The sequence below is a fragment of the Schistocerca gregaria genome, chromosome 2, assembly GCF_023897955.1.
Source record: "Schistocerca gregaria isolate iqSchGreg1 chromosome 2, iqSchGreg1.2, whole genome shotgun sequence".
Lineage (NCBI taxonomy): Eukaryota > Metazoa > Arthropoda > Insecta > Orthoptera > Acrididae > Schistocerca > Schistocerca gregaria.
Window position 1 is genome coordinate 810,473,367 of NC_064921.1, and position 20,395 is coordinate 810,493,761.

Below are 20,395 nucleotides of genomic sequence, written 5' to 3' on the forward strand. Positions count from 1 at the left end.
CGTAGTGGCCCGTGGGGGGATCGAACCCACGACCTTCGCGTTATTAGCACGACGTTCTAACCAACTGAGCTGACGGGCCTCGACAGATGCAGTTGCTCAGGCCTACGCTGGAACCGTGTGGCATGAAGCCATACACCATTTCTATGGCCGTCGTGTGTCTGCTTCCCTCGTCTATATTCTGCTGACTGTCACGAAACAGTAGCTATATTGCGAGCAGGACGGGAAACGGCAGCTCGGACAGCTCAAACTTGTCACGAGTAGTGTGGAAAAAATTCCGTTCCGGTACCGGGAATCGAACCCGGGCCTCCTGGGTGAAAGCCAGGTATCCTAGCCACTAGATCACACCGGATCTGTGCGTTTCTTCGACGGTTCGGACGGTCCCTTGTCGCATTTCGTGCCGAGTCCCGCGTCGGCGCCCATCTCTCTTTGCGAGCATCTTTGCGCATGCTGACTGGCAAGGCGCGCACCTCAAACGTCTCAGAGCAATGCTTTTGGCTTCATGCTCTGCTGGGAGAAGAGAAAAAGGGAAGCTGTAAGTAGCAATAACAGGAAGTAAACATTTTCCCGCTGAAGCGTTGTGGATAACAAACAAGAAATAAGTTGGGGCCCCAGCAACAGCACCACCATCAGTCACAGAAAATTAAATGCCCCACGTGAGGATCGAACTCACGACCTTAAGATTATGAGACTTACGCGCTGCCTACTGCGCTACCGAGGCACCGGTGACCCCTTTGTCCTGGAAACTGGGTAAGTATCATACCCAATGTTAGACATGAAGACACTGTACTTCCTGGATAACGTGTTCTGTTTGCTACACGTCCATTGCCGGCCCAGTTAATTGCGGTGTTGCTGCAGCTTTTGCAACGATAGGCAGCACTCCTTGTCGTTAAAGTTCAGTGCCTCGGAGGCACCTGGACACAGCAACTTGTGAGGCCAGGCCGACGCTAGTGTGTAGAACATGATGCGAGCGTCCCAGTGGGGACCCGCTAGTGCTGCGTTCTCGGTTCTTCTCAAAGGAATCCAGCTATACATTCTTGTGGATCGTGCATGTAAAGCGCGCAAGCCACACGGCAGCATTACCGCGGGAAAAGCAAAATGATGCATCGGCCGGGAATCGAACCCGGGCCGCCGGCGTGGCAGGCGAGCATTCTACCACTGAACCACCGATGCTCCGGGCGGTAGCAACTTCACGCTGCTTCCCGAGCAGTTGTCTTGAGGGAAAGTGGGACTGTCGTCAAGCGCCATAGCATTCTGTCGAGAAGATGCTGCAGACGCTGAACCCTGCACTGTACTGCTTAAAATCGCCGCCAGAACGCGGTCCTCTGCGTACTCTTGCGTCACCGGAGCCGACTCTTGCCAAAGGATGCGAAATGTGCGCGGATATGCTGTCCGAATGCGTCTGGATGTGCTCCCCTAGCCTACCTCGAAATGCGCCTGCCAGGTACCACCACCTTCGGCCGCTGCCGACAGGCGGGAAGCCGACACAGTGCGGCGCCGGGGCACTCGCTTGTGCGGTGGTGGTGTAATGGTCAGCATAGTTGCCTTCCAAGCAGTTGATCCGGGTTCGATTCCCGGCCACCGCAGCAGGCTTTTAATTTCGCCTTTGAGTACTTTTGCCACGCGCCTTGAAATTAATGTTTTTTTTTCCTCCCTGTTACTCGCTGCAGACCAGCCTATAGTGTGTCTCGACTTGTCTCGACTTTGCGAGAGCTGACGCGAGAGCTGACGCTCTCAAATCGGCCTATATCAAAACAACAAGCACGAGAAACGACTGAGAGAGGTAAGGAGAGGCGAGGCGATGGACACACAGCACGCCCCTTCATTTCACGGTGGCGTCTCCCTGACCGAATCGGGCTGTGGCTCCGAAAACAAAGGAGAAAGAAAAATAGGAAGTAAAACTGCCAACAGTACCCTGTGTTCCGATGCACTTACCCGCCCAAGTACTGACAAGGGCCAAAGTTGTTACGCATCGGCAATCGGACATTTCCTTTCGTTTTCTCTTTATCGGTTGAGAACCAGTGTTTTGAGCACACTATGGCCATTGGCGAGTGAATGCTGTAGCGCTTCCCGACAGGTCGGGTTTGGAACCTCTGTCAACTTCCACGCAGGGTGGTCATCACACTCGCCAGCTGAAATCGGCGCTGCCTTTTCGTAGTAGTAAAAGCGTAGTGGCCCGTGGGGGGATCGAACCCACGACCTTCGCGTTATTAGCACGACGTTCTAACCAACTTTTTTTTTTTTTTTTATTATTTCGATTTTTTTTTTTTTTTTTTTTTTTTTTTTTTTCGCTCTCCTTTTATGCCTTCTTCGGCGAGCTTCTATGCTATATCGACTGATTTTTTTTTTCAAATTTACTGTGACAGTTAGGGAAATGAAATGATGTTTGGCTTCTTCGCCATGTGAGGCTTCTCCTCCGTAGAACTGAAAATTGAAAAATTAAGGCTTCTTGGGAATTAATAAATTGTCACTCTTGCTTCATACTGAAAAAAATTAAACAAAAATAGAAAGATTGTAACTGAGGAACACGTGCAAGAAGCTTCCACTGTGTGCAACGAAATCACCTTCCGATATTACCGAGATCCTGGAAAATCAGCATAGATGAAAGTAGTTGCTGGAGATATGGGGTTCATCCAGCAGTAAGTGTGAAGCCGCAGTGCCGTTTCGGGGTTCTGTCCGAGGCCTTCACGGCTACCGTAGCGGCCCTGGGGCACACGAAGTCCCCACCGTACTTCACCCTCAACAGCGATCCCCTACTTTGGCCTGTGACTACATTTTCGTAGACGAGGGCTATTAAGATGTTTATCCAATCCCTTGTCTCTGAAACAGAATGTGTAACATGTTACCAAAAGTTTTTTTGTGGTCCCTGCGCGTACATATCTGATAATATTTTGCTCGTTCGTATAATTCGTATTCTAAAACACGGTCATTGCCGTGTTCAGATATAACGTAATGTACATAATTGCCAAACAACCACAACACAGCATTGGTTTTCTGGACAGGGAAGAAAACACCATCGGGGAAGAGTAATTTTTCAACATTGATCTCAGTACTAACAGTTCTGGTTATAAAGGCTACCCGCCGTTGGAGTCCCCTCCATATTTCGGCGTATCCGCCACAGAGAAAGCGGTGGATCAATGTGTCAACTGCGTCACATCGGGTGCATACAATCGTGTCACTAAGACCAATGGAGTGCAACTTTTCGTTAGTGGAAACTACGTTATTAACAACTCGGTACCAGGTTGCCTGAATGTCGGAAGACAGTTCACGATTACTAATATTTTTCCAAATTCTTTTCCAGTCTTTGTCGGGATATCTGCACTCCATTTTGTTGACATGTTCTTTCGTTGTTAAGAGTTCCATTAATTTCCTGCAATTCCTTGATTGTGGATTCGTGACAATACTGTCCATGTAGCTAATCTCTAAAAAGAACTGGCGAATATATTTCAATTTATAATTAATTCCGCCTATATTTATGGGTGGACGTAAATTTTCTGGCTGTAGGAGTCGATACAGCCTGGCTGTAATACTATGTGGATGTTTTTCTATAATTTGTAGGGTCCTCTTTATATATAACGCCGTAGTCTTCCGCCATATATCTGTTAAACCTAGGCCACCTTCAGCGGAAGGTAACGTAACTGTACCGACTGCTACTCTAAAAATATTCCCTGTCCATATAAATCGGCAAATGATACTCATTATACGTTTGGCAATGGGTTTCGAAACTGGCAATATTTGACCTATATATATAGCTTTTGATAAAATGGACCAATTAATTATTCTGATTCGTTGTTTAATGTTCAGATGTCTGGTCTGATTGAGTATTGTGGCTCCTCTGATTGTATCCAGTACTTTCTTCCAATTGTAGGTCATGGTCTGAAGCGGACATCGGTAAAAGGTGACACCCAGAGCGGTGTGACGATCGACGGAGCGTGCCCATTCCAAACGGACATCTTGAAGACCTTTAAGATTTAAAAACGAACTCTTCACCTCGTTAACCCTAGCGCCTGTAGCTTCACAAAAGATCTGAATATTCGTAGTTAATTTCTCTAAATCTTCGTTACTACGAATAACCACTCCAACGTCATCAGCATATGCATTGGTGACGTTGTTAACGCCAGATATCGTGATGCCCTCAAGATCGACATCGAGTCTCCTTAGTAAAGGCTCCAGTGCAACAACATACAGGAGCATTGACAAAGGACTTCCCTGCGGGACGCCGTTGCGAATTTCAATGGGTGGAGTGAAATGCCCATTTACAGACACTTGTGTTTGGATGCCTTCAACAATGTTAATTAAAACTTGCACAAAATGTTGACTAAAACCCACATAGGTCAACGTTCTGAACAAAAATAAGTGGTTGACCCTGTCAAAAGCCTTTGAGAAGTCGATAAAGGCAAGGCCTCCTGGTGAGGATGACGTTGCAAAAATTGCAGAGACATCCCTATATTCACAAACAGTTTTAAAAATATTCCGCCCCGAGAGACAGGTTTGGTGGTCACCTATGATCTTCTCCATTAGAGGTCTCAGTCTTTCCTTCAGTACACGTGCAATTATTTTATAATCCGAGTTCATCAAACATATTGGTCTCAATTGATTGAGATCTTTAACTGTCGCGTTCCTTCCCTTTGGTATTAGCACAGTTACGCTTTCTTTGAACTCGCGTGGAACAGTAACACCTTGCAACACTTCATTTATCACTTCTGTGAATTGATTACCGATGAGAGGCCAAAATTTACAATAAAACTCTACAGGCAAGCCATCAGGCCCTGGGGACTTACGGGTAGGCGAATATTTAAGTATATCAAACACCTCCTCACATGTGATCGCAGTGGTAAGGGACACATTGTCCTCGTCATTGATAACGTTGTCGATACCTGTAGTTCGTAGCAAATCGTTCGCACAGTCGAGATTATACCGGGTATCAGTATATAACGTACGATAAAATCCATAAACTGCATTTAAAATGTCAGAGTGTTCCGTCAGCACCCGGTTATCGCCCACTCTAAGACAAGCAATAAACGCTCGTCTTCTATTTCTTTCATGTTCGAGTAAGTGGTACAGCGATGCGTTTTCGTCCTCCACCGTTGTCGGGACACGAGATTTAATTTTTAAACCCTCCAGCTGTTGTCGCTTGAGACTTATGAGGTGAGCCTTGATCTTCTTTATTTCAATGAAAACCTCATCAGTCATCTGCTGAGCTGATAGTTCCCTTAAGCATGTATAGTAAAATTCAACGGTATTGCGAGACCACATCGCTCGCTCCCTCCCGTAAGCTATTAGGGATGATCTCAATTTCTTTTTAGCACATGAGGTCCACCACGCAAGGCGAGAGCTGTATTTATGGCGCATACGTAGAGCAGCCTGCCATACCTCCGCTACTGTTCTTGATAGGGCACCCTCGAACAACATATGGGTATTCAGCTTCCATAAGGGGCGACCCCAATACGTTCCTTGCTTCTGAAACCGAATGCTGCATTTCACTGCGAGATGGTCCGAAAAGGTAGTGGGAATTACTTCGATACTACTGATTTTATTTTCCAGGTTTGCTGTGACGTATATTCTGTCTATTCTGCTTTGCGAGCGACTACTGATGTACGTAAATTTGACTAACGTGGGGTATTTGCTTTCCCACACGTCTGTCCACTTCATGTTTGTCACCAAAGCCGCCAGTTCCCTGGAGAAGTTAAAATTTGGTCGCTGATCCTTTTTGTGAAGTACACAATTAAAGTCACCACCGATTAAAGCTTCCGCCGGATTCCCCTTAAGTAAATAGACCATATCGTTCTTAAAAAAATTAGCCCTATCATCTCTAGCGTTGTTACCAGAGGGGACATATACATTTAAAACAGTAGTAGTAAAAATTTTACAACTGATGCCCCTCCCATTTTCTAACAGACAGATATCCTGCACATCAATACCATCTTTGACAAGGATCGCAGTCCCACATGTGGCTTCCGGTGCAATATTTAAAATCTCTTGAAAACCTGGGACATAAAAGTTGTGGACATTAAATTCCTGTAGGAGGGCTATATCAGTATCCGACTGGTAAAGGAAATCTTTTAAAGAAGCGACTTTCGTTTCACTGCGAATCCGATTTATATTGATCGTGGTCACATTATATGTCAGTTCCGTTGGCATAGGTGCAGGTAAAAGAAATTGGCTAATGAAGTATACCCCATGCAGAGTCACGTCTGTACCATTCCATTCTGTCTGTCAGAAAGAAAAATAGACATTAAAAAAAAAAAATTAAATGCCACTAGCATGTGTCAGGTCCATCTCCATTCCGTGGTCGGTGCGATCTTCTTGGGCATCGGCCCTATCAAGTCCTTTTCCTGAGACAGTTCGGTCTAAATCCATAGTAGTGCCGGTCTGCAAACCTGCGACGCCAAGCGGTGCGCGAGGTTGTTGTTGAAGATCATCTGCATCGGCACGACTCATCTCCGCTTCAGTACACTCGTTAACTCGTGCTACTGGGCATTGTTCTCGTAGTCGTTCATTATCCCTTAAATGTTTTAACTTTTCCCGCAATGCAGGAGCTAAACTCTCTGCTGCTTTGTGTGCCAATCTCCTCTTCTTGCCTTTCTTCGAAGATCTCTTCGGCGATCTAGCAGGAGATGAAGTTTGCGACCTGTCAGGAGAAGTACCGGATGATACGTCTGACGTCGCCTGTTCCTTTTTTCGGACAAAAGTCCGCGTATCGCATTCCACAACGGCAGAAGGAGGCGCATCTTTTTCCATGGCTCCCACTGGTAGCAACCCAGTCTCCAATTCTACACTATCGCTCGTTGTAGTTTCCTTGACGCAAGTGTCTTCTGTGGGCGCCAACGTGAAACCAATGTCCAGATTGCTATCTTCGTTCATAGTTCCCGCAGAGTGGATGCCTGGAGCGTCCACTCCTCGGAAGCTAGTGGCAATATCCTCACGTTGGTGGGAATCCTGACGACGCAAGGAAACCTCCGTTGCGGGTATTTGGGGATCTTCGGCCGAGTCCGCGGAAGAACGAGCAACCACAGTGGGAGAGTTGGAAAAAGTTGGCGTCGGCATAGATTCGAGGGGCGCGGAGCTGATCGGCAGACCATCCGCAAATCTAGAGCTGGAAGCCGGAGTATCATCGACAACCGCCCGCGAGGCAGCAGGCTCCCCGCGCACAGGCGGCACCGACTCGCCTCGGCTGCGGAAGTCAGCAGCGGCAGCGTATGACAACTTCATACCAACAACAGGGCCGGAACTCTGCATCTCGTCACGCGGTAACTGCGGGACACGCCTCCGTGAACATTCTGCACGAATATGTTCCGTGGAATTGCATAAAGCGCAAGTCCGCGGTTGCCCATCATAGATAATCAAAGCACGATACCCACAAATATTAAGATAAGAGGGGACATGCTTCTGTAATTCAATCTTAATTTGCCGTACGCCGTTCAAGACAGGAAACATATGAGCTTCAGACCACCTTTCTGCCACATTGGAAATAATTCTGCCATAAGGCCGAAGGGCAACATTAAGTTCTTCGGGCGGAATTTCAAAAGGGAGCTCAAACACTCTGATCGTACGAATCCCGTACCCAGCATGACTAACAGCAACGTCACTCACATTCCCATCAGAATGATTAAACTTCACGCTACCTCCGCAACGATCCACAATGGAACTACATAATTCTGGACTTTTCATCTTCAGATACACAGCATTTGTCACAAACGAGAGATAAACTCCGACAACATCATCACCGTTAATCAATACTTTTTCGATAAACCATGCTTTAATTTCAAATGCTTTAGGTCGAACGAAATTTCGATCGAAAGTAAACTTGATTGTGTCTTTCCTCAAATAATTCGACCTATTCATTCTAGAACTTCATGAATACAAGTGCAACACGAATAGCGGCTTAGCAGCACCACTAACCTCAAACGCAGCGACTCAGCCTGTGTTTACTACAGCCAGACGTCCAGCTCCGCCACACGTCCGTCCCGCTCGGCGGCTGACTCGCAACTACCAACTGAGCTGACGGGCCTCGACAGATGCAGTTGCTCAGGCCTACGCTGGAACCGTGTGGCATGAAGCCATACACCATTTCTATGGCCGTCGTGTGTCTGCTTCCCTCGTCTATATTCTGCTGACTGTCACGAAACAGTAGCTATATTGCGAGCAGGACGGGAAACGGCAGCTCGGACAGCTCAAACTTGTCACGAGTAGTGTGGAAAAAATTCCGTTCCGGTACCGGGAATCGAACCCGGGCCTCCTGGGTGAAAGCCAGGTATCCTAGCCACTAGACCACACCGGATCTGTGCGTTTCTTCGACGGTTCGGACGGTCCCTTGTCGCATTTCGTGCCGAGTCCCACGTCGGCGCCCATCTCTCTTTGCGAGCATCTTTGCGCATGCTGACTGGCAAGGCGCGCACCTCAAACGTCTCAGAGCAATGCTTTTGGCTTCATGCTCTGCTGGGAGAAGAGAAAAAGGGAAGCTGTAAGTAGCAATAACAGGAAGTAAACATTTTCCCGCTGAAGCGTTGTGGATAACAAACAAGAAATAAGTTGGGGCCCCAGCAACAGCACCACCATCAGTCACAGAAAATTAAATGCCCCACGTGAGGATCGAACTCACGACCTTAAGATTATGAGACTTACGCGCTGCCTACTGCGCTACCGAGGCACCGGTGAACCCTTTGTCCTGGAAACTGTGTAAGTATCATACCCAATGTTAGACGTGAAGACACTGTACTTCCTGGATAACGTGTTCTGTTTGCTACACGTGCATTGCCGGCCCAGTTAATTGCGGTGTTGCTGCAGCTTTTGCAACGATAGGCAGCACTCCTTGTCGTTAAAGTTCAGTGCCTCGGAGGCACCTGGACACAGCAACTTGTGAGGCCAGGCCGACGCTAGTGTGTAGAACATGATGCGAGCGTCCCAGTGGGGACCCGCTAGTGCTGCGTTCTCGGTTCTTCTCAAAGGAATCCAGCTATACATTGTTGTGGATCGTGCATGTAAAGCGCGCAAGCCACACGGCAGCATTACCGCGGGAAAAGCAAAATGATGCATCGGCCGGGAATCGAACCCGGGCCGCCGGCGTGGCAGGCGAGCATTCTACCACTGAACCACCGATGCTCCGGGCGGTAGCAACTTCACGCTGCTTCCCGAGCAGTTGTCTTGAGGGAAAGTGGGACTGTCGTCAAGCGCCATAGCATTCTGTCGAGAAGATGCTGCAGACGCTGAACCCTGCACTGTACTGCTTAAAATCGCCGCCAGAACGCGGTCCTCTGCGTACTCTTGCGTCACCGGAGCCGACTCTTGCCAAAGGATGCGAAATGTGCGCGGATATGCTGTCCGAATGCGTCTGGATGTGCTCCCCTAGCCTACCTCGAAATGCGCCTGCCAGGTACCACCACCTTCGGCCGCTGCCGACAGGCGGGAAGCCGACACAGTGCGGCGCCGGGGCACTCGCTTGTGCGGTGGTGGTGTAATGGTCAGCATAGTTGCCTTCCAAGCAGTTGATCCGGGTTCGATTCCCGGCCACCGCAGCAGGCTTTTAATTTCGCCTTTGAGTACTTTTGCCACGCGCCTTGAAATTAATGTTTTTTTTTCCTCCCTGTTACTCGCTGCAGACCAGCCTATAGTGTGTCTCGACTTGTCTCGACTTTGCGAGAGCTGACGCGAGAGCTGACGCTCTCAAATCGGCCTATATCAAAACAACAAGCACGAGAAACGACTGAGAGAGGTAAGGAGAGGCGAGGCGATGGACACACAGCACGCCCCTTCATTTCACGGTGGCGTCTCCCTGACCGAATCGGGCTGTGGCTCCGAAAACAAAGGAGAAAGAAAAATAGGAAGTAAAACTGCCAACAGTACCCTGTGTTCCGATGCACTTACCCGCCCAAGTACTGACAAGGGCCAAAGTTGTTACGCATCGGCAATCGGACATTTCCTTTCGTTTTCTCTTTATCGGTTGAGAACCAGTGTTTTGAGCACACTATGGCCATTGGCGAGTGAATGCTGTAGCGCTTCCCGACAGGTCGGGTTTGGAACCTCTGTCAACTTCCACGCAGGGTGGTCATCACACTCGCCAGCTGAAATCGGCGCTGCCTTTTCGTAGTAGTAAAAGCGTAGTGGCCCGTGGGGGGATCGAACCCACGACCTTCGCGTTATTAGCACGACGTTCTAACCAACTGAGCTAACGGGCCTCGACAGACGCAGTTGCTCAGGCCTACGCTGGAACCGTGTGGCATGAAGCCATACACCATTTCTATGGCCGTCGTGTGTCTGCTTCCCTCGTCTATATTCTGCTGACTGTCACGAAACAGTAGCTATATTGCGAGCAGGACGGGAAACGGCAGCTCGGACAGCTCAAACTTGTCACGAGTAGTGTGGAAAAAATTCCGTTCCGGTACCGGGAATCGAACCCGGGCCTCCTGGGTGAAAGCCAGGTATTCTAGCCACTAGACCACACCGGATCTGTGCGTTTCTTCGACGGTTCGGACGGTCCCTTGTCGCATTTCGTGCCGAGTCCCGCGTCGGCGCCCATCTCTCTTTGCGAGCATCTTTGCGCATGCTGACTGGCAAGGCGCGCACCTCAAACGTCTCAGAGCAATGCTTTTGGCTTCATGCTCTGCTGGGAGAAGAGAAAAAGGGAAGCTGTAAGTAGCAATAACAGGAAGTAAACATTTTCCCGCTGAAGCGTTGTGGATAACAAACAAGAAATAAGTTGGGGCCCCAGCAACAGCACCACCATCAGTCACAGAAAATTAAATGCCCCACGTGAGGATCGAACTCAAGACCTTAAGATTATGAGACTTACGCGCTGCCTACTGCGCTACCGAGGCACCGGTGAACCCTTTGTCCTGGAAACTGGGTAAGTATCATACCCAATGTTAGACGTGAAGACACTGTACTTCCTGGATAACGTGTTCTGTTTGCTACACGTGCATTGCCGGCCCAGTTAATTGCGGTGTTGCTGCAGCTTTTGCAACGATAGGCAGCACTCCTTGTCGTTAAAGTTCAGTGCCTCGGAGGCACCTGGACACAGCAACTTGTGAGGCCAGGCCGACGCTAGTGTGTAGAACATGATGCGAGCGTCCCAGTGGGGACCCGCTAGTGCTGCGTTCTCGGTTCTTCTCAAAGGAATCCAGCTATACATTGTTGTGGATCGTGCATGTAAAGCGCGCAAGCCACACGGCAGCATTACCGCGGGAAAAGCAAAATGATGCATCGGCCGGGAATCGAACCCGGGCCGCCGGCGTGGCAGGCGAGCATTCTACCACTGAACCACCGATGCTCCGGGCGGTAGCAACTTCACGCTGCTTCCCGAGCAGTTGTCTTGAGGGAAAGTGGGACTGTCGTCAAGCGCCATAGCATTCTGTCGAGAAGATGCTGCAGACGCTGAACCCTGCACTGTACTGCTTAAAATCGCCGCCAGAACGCGGTCCTCTGCGTACTCTTGCGTCACCGGAGCCGACTCTTGCCAAAGGATGCGAAATGTGCGCGGATATGCTGTCCGAATGCGTCTGGATGTGCTCCCCTAGCCTACCTCGAAATGCGCCTGCCAGGTACCACCACCTTCGGCCGCTGCCGACAGGCGGGAAGCCGACACAGTGCGGCGCCGGGGCACTCGCTTGTGCGGTGGTGGTGTAATGGTCAGCATAGTTGCCTTCCAAGCAGTTGATCCGGGTTCGATTCCCGGCCACCGCAGCAGGCTTTTAATTTCGCCTTTGAGTACTTTTGCCACGCGCCTTGAAATTAATGTTTTTTTTTCCTCCCTGTTACTCGCTGCAGACCAGCCTATAGTGTGTCTCGACTTGTCTCGACTTTGCGAGAGCTGACGCGAGAGCTGACGCTCTCAAATCGGCCTATATCAAAACAACAAGCACGAGAAACGACTGAGAGAGGTAAGGAGAGGCGAGGCGATGGACACACAGCACGCCCCTTCATTTCACGGTGGCGTCTCCCTGACCGAATCGGGCTGTGGCTCCGAAAACAAAGGAGAAAGAAAAATAGGAAGTAAAACTGCCAACAGTACCCTGTGTTCCGATGCACTTACCCGCCCAAGTACTGACAAGGGCCAAAGTTGTTACGCATCGGCAATCGGACATTTCCTTTCGTTTTCTCTTTATCGGTTGAGAACCAGTGTTTTGAGCACACTATGGCCATTGGCGAGTGAATGCTGTAGCGCTTCCCGACAGGTCGGGTTTGGAACCTCTGTCAACTTCCACGCAGGGTGGTCATCACACTCGCCAGCTGAAATCGGCGCTGCCTTTTCGTAGTAGTAAAAGCGTAGTGGCCCGTGGGGGGATCGAACCCACGACCTTCGCGTTATTAGCACGACGTTCTAACCAACTGAGCTAACGGGCCTCGACAGACGCAGTTGCTCAGGCCTACGCTGGAACCGTGTGGCATGAAGCCATACACCATTTCTATGGCCGTCGTGTGTCTGCTTCCCTCGTCTATATTCTGCTGACTGTCACGAAACAGTAGCTATATTGCGAGCAGGACGGGAAACGGCAGCTCGGACAGCTCAAACTTGTCACGAGTAGTGTGGAAAAAATTCCGTTCCGGTACCGGGAATCGAACCCGGGCCTCCTGGGTGAAAGCCAGGTATTCTAGCCACTAGACCACACCGGATCTGTGCGTTTCTTCGACGGTTCGGACGGTCCCTTGTCGCATTTCGTGCCGAGTCCCGCGTCGGCGCCCATCTCTCTTTGCGAGCATCTTTGCGCATGCTGACTGGCAAGGCGCGCACCTCAAACGTCTCAGAGCAATGCTTTTGGCTTCATGCTCTGCTGGGAGAAGAGAAAAAGGGAAGCTGTAAGTAGCAATAACAGGAAGTAAACATTTTCCCGCTGAAGCGTTGTGGATAACAAACAAGAAATAAGTTGGGGCCCCAGCAACAGCACCACCATCAGTCACAGAAAATTAAATGCCCCACGTGAGGATCGAACTCAAGACCTTAAGATTATGAGACTTACGCGCTGCCTACTGCGCTACCGAGGCACCGGTGAACCCTTTGTCCTGGAAACTGGGTAAGTATCATACCCAATGTTAGACGTGAAGACACTGTACTTCCTGGATAACGTGTTCTGTTTGCTACACGTGCATTGCCGGCCCAGTTAATTGCGGTGTTGCTGCAGCTTTTGCAACGATAGGCAGCACTCCTTGTCGTTAAAGTTCAGTGCCTCGGAGGCACCTGGACACAGCAACTTGTGAGGCCAGGCCGACGCTAGTGTGTAGAACATGATGCGAGCGTCCCAGTGGGGACCCGCTAGTGCTGCGTTCTCGGTTCTTCTCAAAGGAATCCAGCTATACATTGTTGTGGATCGTGCATGTAAAGCGCGCAAGCCACACGGCAGCATTACCGCGGGAAAAGCAAAATGATGCATCGGCCGGGAATCGAACCCGGGCCGCCGGCGTGGCAGGCGAGCATTCTACCACTGAACCACCGATGCTCCGGGCGGTAGCAACTTCACGCTGCTTCCCGAGCAGTTGTCTTGAGGGAAAGTGGGACTGTCGTCAAGCGCCATAGCATTCTGTCGAGAAGATGCTGCAGACGCTGAACCCTGCACTGTACTGCTTAAAATCGCCGCCAGAACGCGGTCCTCTGCGTACTCTTGCGTCACCGGAGCCGACTCTTGCCAAAGGATGCGAAATGTGCGCGGATATGCTGTCCGAATGCGTCTGGATGTGCTCCCCTAGCCTACCTCGAAATGCGCCTGCCAGGTACCACCACCTTCGGCCGCTGCCGACAGGCGGGAAGCCGACACAGTGCGGCGCCGGGGCACTCGCTTGTGCGGTGGTGGTGTAATGGTCAGCATAGTTGCCTTCCAAGCAGTTGATCCGGGTTCGATTCCCGGCCACCGCAGCAGGCTTTTAATTTCGCCTTTGAGTACTTTTGCCACGCGCCTTGAAATTAATGTTTTTTTTTCCTCCCTGTTACTCGCTGCAGACCAGCCTATAGTGTGTCTCGACTTGTCTCGACTTTGCTCGGCTGACGCGAGAGCTGACGCTCTCAAATCGGCCTATATCAAAACAACAAGCACGAGAAACGACTGAGAGAGGTAAGGAGAGGCGAGGCGATGGACACACAGCACGCCCCTTCATTTCACGGTGGCGTCTCCCTGACCGAATCGGGCTGTGGCTCCGAAAACAAAGGAGAAAGAAAAATAGGAAGTAAAACTGCCAACAGTACCCTGTGTTCCGATGCACTTACCCGCCCAAGTACTGACAAGGGCCAAAGTTGTTACGCATCGGCAATCGGACATTTCCTTTCGTTTTCTCTTTATCGGTTGAGAACCAGTGTTTTGAGCACACTATGGCCATTGGCGAGTGAATGCTGTAGCGCTTCCCGACAGGTCGGGTTTGGAACCTCTGTCAACTTCCACGCAGGGTGGTCATCACACTCGCCAGCTGAAATCGGCGCTGCCTTTTCGTAGTAGTAAAAGCGTAGTGGCCCGTGGGGGGATCGAACCCACGACCTTCGCGTTATTAGCACGACGTTCTAACCAACTGAGCTAACGGGCCTCGACAGACGCAGTTGCTCAGGCCTACGCTGGAACCGTGTGGCATGAAGCCATACACCATTTCTATGGCCGTCGTGTGTCTGCTTCCCTCGTCTATATTCTGCTGACTGTCACGAAACAGTAGCTATATTGCGAGCAGGACGGGAAACGGCAGCTCGGACAGCTCAAACTTGTCACGAGTAGTGTGGAAAAAATTCCGTTCCGGTACCGGGAATCGAACCCGGGCCTCCTGGGTGAAAGCCAGGTATTCTAGCCACTAGACCACACCGGATCTGTGCGTTTCTTCGACGGTTCGGACGGTCCCTTGTCGCATTTCGTGCCGAGTCCCACGTCGGCGCCCATCTCTCTTTGCGAGCATCTTTGCGCATGCTGACTGGCAAGGCGCGCACCTCAAACGTCTCAGAGCAATGCTTTTGGCTTCATGCTCTGCTGGGAGAAGAGAAAAAGGGAAGCTGTAAGTAGCAATAACAGGAAGTAAACATTTTCCCGCTGAAGCGTTGTGGATAACAAACAAGAAATAAGTTGGGGCCCCAGCAACAGCACCACCATCAGTCACAGAAAATTAAATGCCCCACGTGAGGATCGAACTCACGACCTTAAGATTATGAGACTTACGCGCTGCCTACTGCGCTACCGAGGCACCGGTGAACCCTTTGTCCTGGAAACTGGGTAAGTATCATACCCAATGTTAGACGTGAAGACACTGTACTTCCTGGATAACGTGTTCTGTTTGCTACACGTGCATTGCCGGCCCAGTTAATTGCGGTGTTGCTGCAGCTTTTGCAACGATAGGCAGCACTCCTTGTCGTTAAAGTTCAGTGCCTCGGAGGCACCTGGACACAGCAACTTGTGAGGCCAGGCCGACGCTAGTGTGTAGAACATGATGCGAGCGTCCCAGTGGGGACCCGCTAGTGCTGCGTTCTCGGTTCTTCTCAAAGGAATCCAGCTATACATTGTTGTGGATCGTGCATGTAAAGCGCGCAAGCCACACGGCAGCATTACCGCGGGAAAAGCAAAATGATGCATCGGCCGGGAATCGAACCCGGGCCGCCGGCGTGGCAGGCGAGCATTCTACCACTGAACCACCGATGCTCCGGGCGGTAGCAACTTCACGCTGCTTCCCGAGCAGTTGTCTTGAGGGAAAGTGGGACTGTCGTCAAGCGCCATAGCATTCTGTCGAGAAGATGCTGCAGACGCTGAACCCTGCACTGTACTGCTTAAAATCGCCGCCAGAACGCGGTCCTCTGCGTACTCTTGCGTCACCGGAGCCGACTCTTGCCAAAGGATGCGAAATGTGCGCGGATATGCTGTCCGAATGCGTCTGGATGTGCTCCCCTAGCCTACCTCGAAATGCGCCTGCCAGGTACCACCACCTTCGGCCGCTGCCGACAGGCGGGAAGCCGACACAGTGCGGCGCCGGGGCACTCGCTTGTGCGGTGGTGGTGTAATGGTCAGCATAGTTGCCTTCCAAGCAGTTGATCCGGGTTCGATTCCCGGCCACCGCAGCAGGCTTTTAATTTCGCCTTTGAGTACTTTTGCCACGCGCCTTGAAATTAATGTTTTTTTTTCCTCCCTGTTACTCGCTGCAGACCAGCCTATAGTGTGTCTCGACTTGTCTCGACTTTGCGAGAGCTGACGCGAGAGCTGACGCTCTCAAATCGGCCTATATCAAAACAACAAGCACGAGAAACGACTGAGAGAGGTAAGGAGAGGCGAGGCGATGGACACACAGCACGCCCCTTCATTTCACGGTGGCGTCTCCCTGACCGAATCGGGCTGTGGCTCCGAAAACAAAGGAGAAAGAAAAATAGGAAGTAAAACTGCCAACAGTACCCTGTGTTCCGATGCACTTACCCGCCCAAGTACTGACAAGGGCCAAAGTTGTTACGCATCGGCAATCGGACATTTCCTTTCGTTTTCTCTTTATCGGTTGAGAACCAGTGTTTTGAGCACACTATGGCCATTGGCGAGTGAATGCTGTAGCGCTTCCCGACAGGTCGGGTTTGGAACCTCTGTCAACTTCCACGCAGGGTGGTCATCACACTCGCCAGCTGAAATCGGCGCTGCCTTTTCGTAGTAGTAAAAGCGTAGTGGCCCGTGGGGGGATCGAACCCACGACCTTCGCGTTATTAGCACGACGTTCTAACCAACTGAGCTAACGGGCCTCGACAGATGCAGTTGCTCAGGCCTACGCTGGAACCGTGTGGCATGAAGCCATACACCATTTCTATGGCCGTCGTGTGTCTGCTTCCCTCGTCTATATTCTGCTGACTGTCACGAAACAGTAGCTATATTGCGAGCAGGACGGGAAACGGCAGCTCGGACAGCTCAAACTTGTCACGAGTAGTGTGGAAAAAATTCCGTTCCGGTACCGGGAATCGAACCCGGGCCTCCTGGGTGAAAGCCAGGTATCCTAGGCACTAGACCACACCGGATCTGTGCGTTTCCTCGACGGTTCGGACGGTCCCTTGTCGCATTTCGTGCCGAGTCCCGCGTCGGCGCCCATCTCTCTTTGCGAGCATCTTTGCGCATGCTGACTGGCAAGACGCGCACCTCAAACGTCTCAGAGCAATGCTTTTGGCTTCATGCTCTGCTGGGAGAAGAGAAAAAGGGAAGCTGTAAGTAGCAATAACAGGAAGTAAACATTTTCCCGCTGAAGCGTTGTGGATAACAAACAAGAAATAAGTTGGGGCCCCAGCAACAGCACCACCATCAGTCACAGAAAATTAAATGCCCCGGGTGAGGATCGAACTCACGACCTTAAGATTATGAGACTTACGCGCTGCCTACTGCGCTACCGAGGCACCGGTGAACCCTTTGTCCTGGAAACTGGGTAAGTATCATACCCAATGTTAGACGTGAAGACACTGTACTTCCTGGATAACGTGTTCTGTTTGCTACACGTGCATTGCCGGCCCAGTTGATTGCGGTGTTGCTGCAGCTTTTGCAACGATAGGCAGCACTCCTTGTCGTTAAAGTTCAGTGCCTCGGAGGCACCTGGACACAGCAACTTGTGAGGCCAGGCCGACGCTAGTCTGTAGAACATGATGCGAGCGTCCCAGTGGGGACCCGCTAGTGCTGCGTTCTCGGTTCTTCTCAAAGGAATCCAGCTATACATTCTTGTGGATCGTGCATGTAAAGCGCGCAAGCCACACGGCAGCATTACCGCGGGAAAAGCAAAATGATGCATCGGCCGGGAATCGAACCCGGGCCGCCCGCGTGGCAGGCGAGCATTCTACCACTTTTTTTTTTTTTTTTTATAGTCGTACTTCACTTTTATGTCATAATCATTTCTGAGAGGTAAAGAAATTGCATGACAACATGCAGAGCTAGTGGCGTCAAAATTAACACACATACTTTATGTGACTCAAAAGCCGAACGAGTTACTTTCCGACGTTGTTTTAGATGTGCAAGTGATAGTCAAAACTCGCTGTGTCGGCACTCTGCCGACCATTTCGCTAGTTAACACCGGTCTTGTTGTGTGTGTTTCAAGCTCAAGAGCATCTCCAAGCAAAAAATGGTCAACAGCAACATTCAGACGGTTTCGTACTGCTCAATTGCTACATTAAAACGTTATGTTTCTTTTTCAGAACTGGAAAAACACAAGCGTGACAGCATTCGAACCTGTAATCTTCAGATCCGAAGTCCGACGCCTTATCCATTTTTTTTTTTTTTTTTTTTTTTTTTTTTTTTTTTGTGTTTCAAGCTCAAGAGCATCTCCATATCTCCATGCAGAAAATGGTCAACAGAAACATTCAGACGGTTTCGTACTGCTCAATTGTTACATTAAAACGGTATGTTTCTTTTTCAGAACTGGAAAAAAACCGAGCGTGACAGCATTCGAACCTGTAATCTTCAGATCCGAAGTCCGACGCCTTATCCATTTTTTTTTTCTTTATTCATATTTTTTTAACACTGTTTTTTCGTTTCTCCTTTGTATAGACCCAGGGCAGGTAGGTGGAGGCGCGTTGGGCAGGGGTCGTATCCCGAGGCCTGGCCATGACGTCTCCTCCTCCCTGCACCGAAGCACAGTGTCACCAATACGTTGCAATTGTCTTTGGTTCGGAGTCTTATGATACTTATATGTGAACACGGGACTTATGAAGCGTTGTCTATCGAAACAGTTATTTTGCCTTCCTGCCAAGATTGTACCTAAGAACTAGCGAGAATGTCTTCCCTGTCATGAAGTTAGCTCAGTATGCCCCTATACCGGTTCCATTAATGATTCAGGCGCAGGAGCGATCAATAGAAATTGAAACTTAACCAACTCCTTCCTTTTCGAAAACAATAGTAAGCATATTCGCAAAGTCCCTCTTAAGGTGTGGGAAAGACTTTTGCGTCCAGTACTCATGAAGCATGTAACCAGTAAACGAAATGAAATCGGTAATACCATGATCATCAACCACTGCAAAAATGTAACGGCCAAGAAGCCACATAACGGTGTTGTTCTTGGTCCGGGGATAAAAAACCGTGTCCGGCCAGCAGAGAATATCAGTCTTAAATGCCGATTCGGAGCTCCTGGTGAGTAAAGCCAATTGTCGGCGCAGCCAGTGCCACATGCGATGACGGTCAGCGCAGGTAAATCGGTGTTGGAGTGTATCAACACAACCACACGTTTGACAAAGCGGAGAGACACATAAACCTATACGATGAAGGCGTTCGTTCGTAGGAATCAGCTGATTAACTACCTTATACCATAGGGAGGCAACAGTTGCTGAATGAACGGGTAAGCTAATATTCGTCCATATGTTACGCCAATTAAAACTGGGATAATGCAAAACAATCGGGTTGGAAGAAGAAGACCGTCGCCATTTGTCAAGCAGGGTTAGCGTAGTAATAACAGGACGACGTTGTAAGTGGAGATCTAGGTAACTAATCTCAGTGTAGAAGTCCCGAACATGCCGTAGCTTCGCATTTAGAGGCCCAACGTTAATGGGCGGTGACAAGCTCGCAGGACGAACGACATGGAATAATCGCGAAGTAACAGTCGGGGACTCAGATAATAAAAGATGGAGGGTTCGCTTAACATAAAGGGCAGCAGCCTTGACACGGACGTCGGTGAACGACAAGCCGCCCTCAAGACGCGGCTTCGTAAGAACATCACAACGTAATTTAAAAATATGCCCCCGCCAAATATATCTGTTAATAAGCTGGACCATTTTTGCACCCTGCATTCGGGGAAGCGGAAACAGCTGAGCAACGTAATATACTTTACATAAAACATAAGTGTCTAATACACGCTTTTTTTGCAGTAGCGGTATCGAACGCCATGACTGTTCTAATAAAACACCTTGCAGCTTGGAAATGGCCACTTGCCAATTTTTTGCAGCCATCCGAAGAGGACAACGTTCAAGATAGATACCTAAATGTGTATGGTGTTCAACAGCTGTAACCCACGGAACAACCACACGTTCAAAGCCCCGCAAATTCAGGAGCTTGCTTTTACGGGGATTGATACGAGAACCTGAGGCCGCAGAAAATTTATCGAGTTCCATTTTCAACTGCGGCACTTCTGCGGTGGAACGAAGCAAAACAACCAAATCATCAGCATAAGCTGTTGCCGTCTGGGTAACCCCAGAGATCGTAAGACCACGAAGTGTCGAGTTGAGACGTGTAAGGACTGGTTGAAGGGAGAGAGCATAAAGGGTCATGGATAAAGGACTACCTTGCGGGAAGCCACGTTGAATATCAATGACCTTTGTCAGCTGGCCATTAATGTCAATCTTAGCAGAAATGCCAGTCGTCATATTCTTAAGTACCAGCAGCGCCTGTTCATTAAAACCGAGCCGGCGCAGCAGAAGCTCTAAAAACGAATGGGACACACGATCAAAGGCCTTACTAAAATCAACAAATAAAAGCGCACAGGAAATATTGGTGACAGCGACAATCGACACGAC

At 49.9% G+C, this 20,395-nt stretch overlaps 27 non-coding genes across 27 annotated transcripts; 5 read left to right on the forward strand and 22 right to left on the reverse strand.

Moving 5' to 3' along the window:
* Positions 1–5: 5 nt before the first annotated feature.
* On the reverse strand, positions 6–79 carry Trnai-aau (transfer RNA isoleucine (anticodon AAU)). The gene has a single exon. It is a non-coding gene; the product is annotated as a tRNA-Ile (tRNA).
* Positions 80–277: 198 nt separating this feature from the next.
* Positions 278–349, reverse strand: Trnae-uuc (transfer RNA glutamic acid (anticodon UUC)). The gene has a single exon. It is a non-coding gene; the product is annotated as a tRNA-Glu (tRNA).
* Positions 350–645: 296 nt separating this feature from the next.
* Positions 646–718, reverse strand: Trnam-cau (transfer RNA methionine (anticodon CAU)). Its single transcript has one exon. It is a non-coding gene; the product is annotated as a tRNA-Met (tRNA).
* A 381-nt stretch (positions 719–1,099) lies between these two features.
* On the reverse strand, positions 1,100–1,170 carry Trnag-gcc (transfer RNA glycine (anticodon GCC)). Its single transcript has one exon. It is a non-coding gene; the product is annotated as a tRNA-Gly (tRNA).
* Positions 1,171–1,511: 341 nt separating this feature from the next.
* On the forward strand, positions 1,512–1,583 carry Trnag-ucc (transfer RNA glycine (anticodon UCC)). Its single transcript has one exon. It is a non-coding gene; the product is annotated as a tRNA-Gly (tRNA).
* Positions 1,584–8,206: 6,623 nt separating this feature from the next.
* On the reverse strand, positions 8,207–8,278 carry Trnae-uuc (transfer RNA glutamic acid (anticodon UUC)). The gene has a single exon. It is a non-coding gene; the product is annotated as a tRNA-Glu (tRNA).
* Positions 8,279–8,574: 296 nt separating this feature from the next.
* On the reverse strand, positions 8,575–8,647 carry Trnam-cau (transfer RNA methionine (anticodon CAU)). Its single transcript has one exon. It is a non-coding gene; the product is annotated as a tRNA-Met (tRNA).
* Positions 8,648–9,028: 381 nt separating this feature from the next.
* Positions 9,029–9,099, reverse strand: Trnag-gcc (transfer RNA glycine (anticodon GCC)). The gene has a single exon. It is a non-coding gene; the product is annotated as a tRNA-Gly (tRNA).
* Positions 9,100–9,440: 341 nt separating this feature from the next.
* Positions 9,441–9,512, forward strand: Trnag-ucc (transfer RNA glycine (anticodon UCC)). Its single transcript has one exon. It is a non-coding gene; the product is annotated as a tRNA-Gly (tRNA).
* Positions 9,513–10,098: 586 nt separating this feature from the next.
* On the reverse strand, positions 10,099–10,172 carry Trnai-aau (transfer RNA isoleucine (anticodon AAU)). Its single transcript has one exon. It is a non-coding gene; the product is annotated as a tRNA-Ile (tRNA).
* A 198-nt stretch (positions 10,173–10,370) lies between these two features.
* Positions 10,371–10,442, reverse strand: Trnae-uuc (transfer RNA glutamic acid (anticodon UUC)). The gene has a single exon. It is a non-coding gene; the product is annotated as a tRNA-Glu (tRNA).
* A 296-nt stretch (positions 10,443–10,738) lies between these two features.
* Trnam-cau (transfer RNA methionine (anticodon CAU)) lies at positions 10,739–10,811 on the reverse strand. Its single transcript has one exon. It is a non-coding gene; the product is annotated as a tRNA-Met (tRNA).
* A 381-nt stretch (positions 10,812–11,192) lies between these two features.
* Positions 11,193–11,263, reverse strand: Trnag-gcc (transfer RNA glycine (anticodon GCC)). Its single transcript has one exon. It is a non-coding gene; the product is annotated as a tRNA-Gly (tRNA).
* Positions 11,264–11,604: 341 nt separating this feature from the next.
* On the forward strand, positions 11,605–11,676 carry Trnag-ucc (transfer RNA glycine (anticodon UCC)). The gene has a single exon. It is a non-coding gene; the product is annotated as a tRNA-Gly (tRNA).
* A 586-nt stretch (positions 11,677–12,262) lies between these two features.
* On the reverse strand, positions 12,263–12,336 carry Trnai-aau (transfer RNA isoleucine (anticodon AAU)). Its single transcript has one exon. It is a non-coding gene; the product is annotated as a tRNA-Ile (tRNA).
* Positions 12,337–12,534: 198 nt separating this feature from the next.
* Positions 12,535–12,606, reverse strand: Trnae-uuc (transfer RNA glutamic acid (anticodon UUC)). Its single transcript has one exon. It is a non-coding gene; the product is annotated as a tRNA-Glu (tRNA).
* A 296-nt stretch (positions 12,607–12,902) lies between these two features.
* On the reverse strand, positions 12,903–12,975 carry Trnam-cau (transfer RNA methionine (anticodon CAU)). Its single transcript has one exon. It is a non-coding gene; the product is annotated as a tRNA-Met (tRNA).
* A 381-nt stretch (positions 12,976–13,356) lies between these two features.
* On the reverse strand, positions 13,357–13,427 carry Trnag-gcc (transfer RNA glycine (anticodon GCC)). The gene has a single exon. It is a non-coding gene; the product is annotated as a tRNA-Gly (tRNA).
* Positions 13,428–13,768: 341 nt separating this feature from the next.
* Positions 13,769–13,840, forward strand: Trnag-ucc (transfer RNA glycine (anticodon UCC)). The gene has a single exon. It is a non-coding gene; the product is annotated as a tRNA-Gly (tRNA).
* Positions 13,841–14,425: 585 nt separating this feature from the next.
* Positions 14,426–14,499, reverse strand: Trnai-aau (transfer RNA isoleucine (anticodon AAU)). The gene has a single exon. It is a non-coding gene; the product is annotated as a tRNA-Ile (tRNA).
* Positions 14,500–14,697: 198 nt separating this feature from the next.
* Trnae-uuc (transfer RNA glutamic acid (anticodon UUC)) lies at positions 14,698–14,769 on the reverse strand. The gene has a single exon. It is a non-coding gene; the product is annotated as a tRNA-Glu (tRNA).
* Positions 14,770–15,065: 296 nt separating this feature from the next.
* On the reverse strand, positions 15,066–15,138 carry Trnam-cau (transfer RNA methionine (anticodon CAU)). Its single transcript has one exon. It is a non-coding gene; the product is annotated as a tRNA-Met (tRNA).
* A 381-nt stretch (positions 15,139–15,519) lies between these two features.
* Trnag-gcc (transfer RNA glycine (anticodon GCC)) lies at positions 15,520–15,590 on the reverse strand. The gene has a single exon. It is a non-coding gene; the product is annotated as a tRNA-Gly (tRNA).
* Positions 15,591–15,931: 341 nt separating this feature from the next.
* Positions 15,932–16,003, forward strand: Trnag-ucc (transfer RNA glycine (anticodon UCC)). The gene has a single exon. It is a non-coding gene; the product is annotated as a tRNA-Gly (tRNA).
* A 586-nt stretch (positions 16,004–16,589) lies between these two features.
* On the reverse strand, positions 16,590–16,663 carry Trnai-aau (transfer RNA isoleucine (anticodon AAU)). Its single transcript has one exon. It is a non-coding gene; the product is annotated as a tRNA-Ile (tRNA).
* A 198-nt stretch (positions 16,664–16,861) lies between these two features.
* On the reverse strand, positions 16,862–16,933 carry Trnae-uuc (transfer RNA glutamic acid (anticodon UUC)). Its single transcript has one exon. It is a non-coding gene; the product is annotated as a tRNA-Glu (tRNA).
* Positions 16,934–17,229: 296 nt separating this feature from the next.
* Positions 17,230–17,302, reverse strand: Trnam-cau (transfer RNA methionine (anticodon CAU)). The gene has a single exon. It is a non-coding gene; the product is annotated as a tRNA-Met (tRNA).
* Between the last annotated feature and the right edge of the window lie 3,093 nt (positions 17,303–20,395).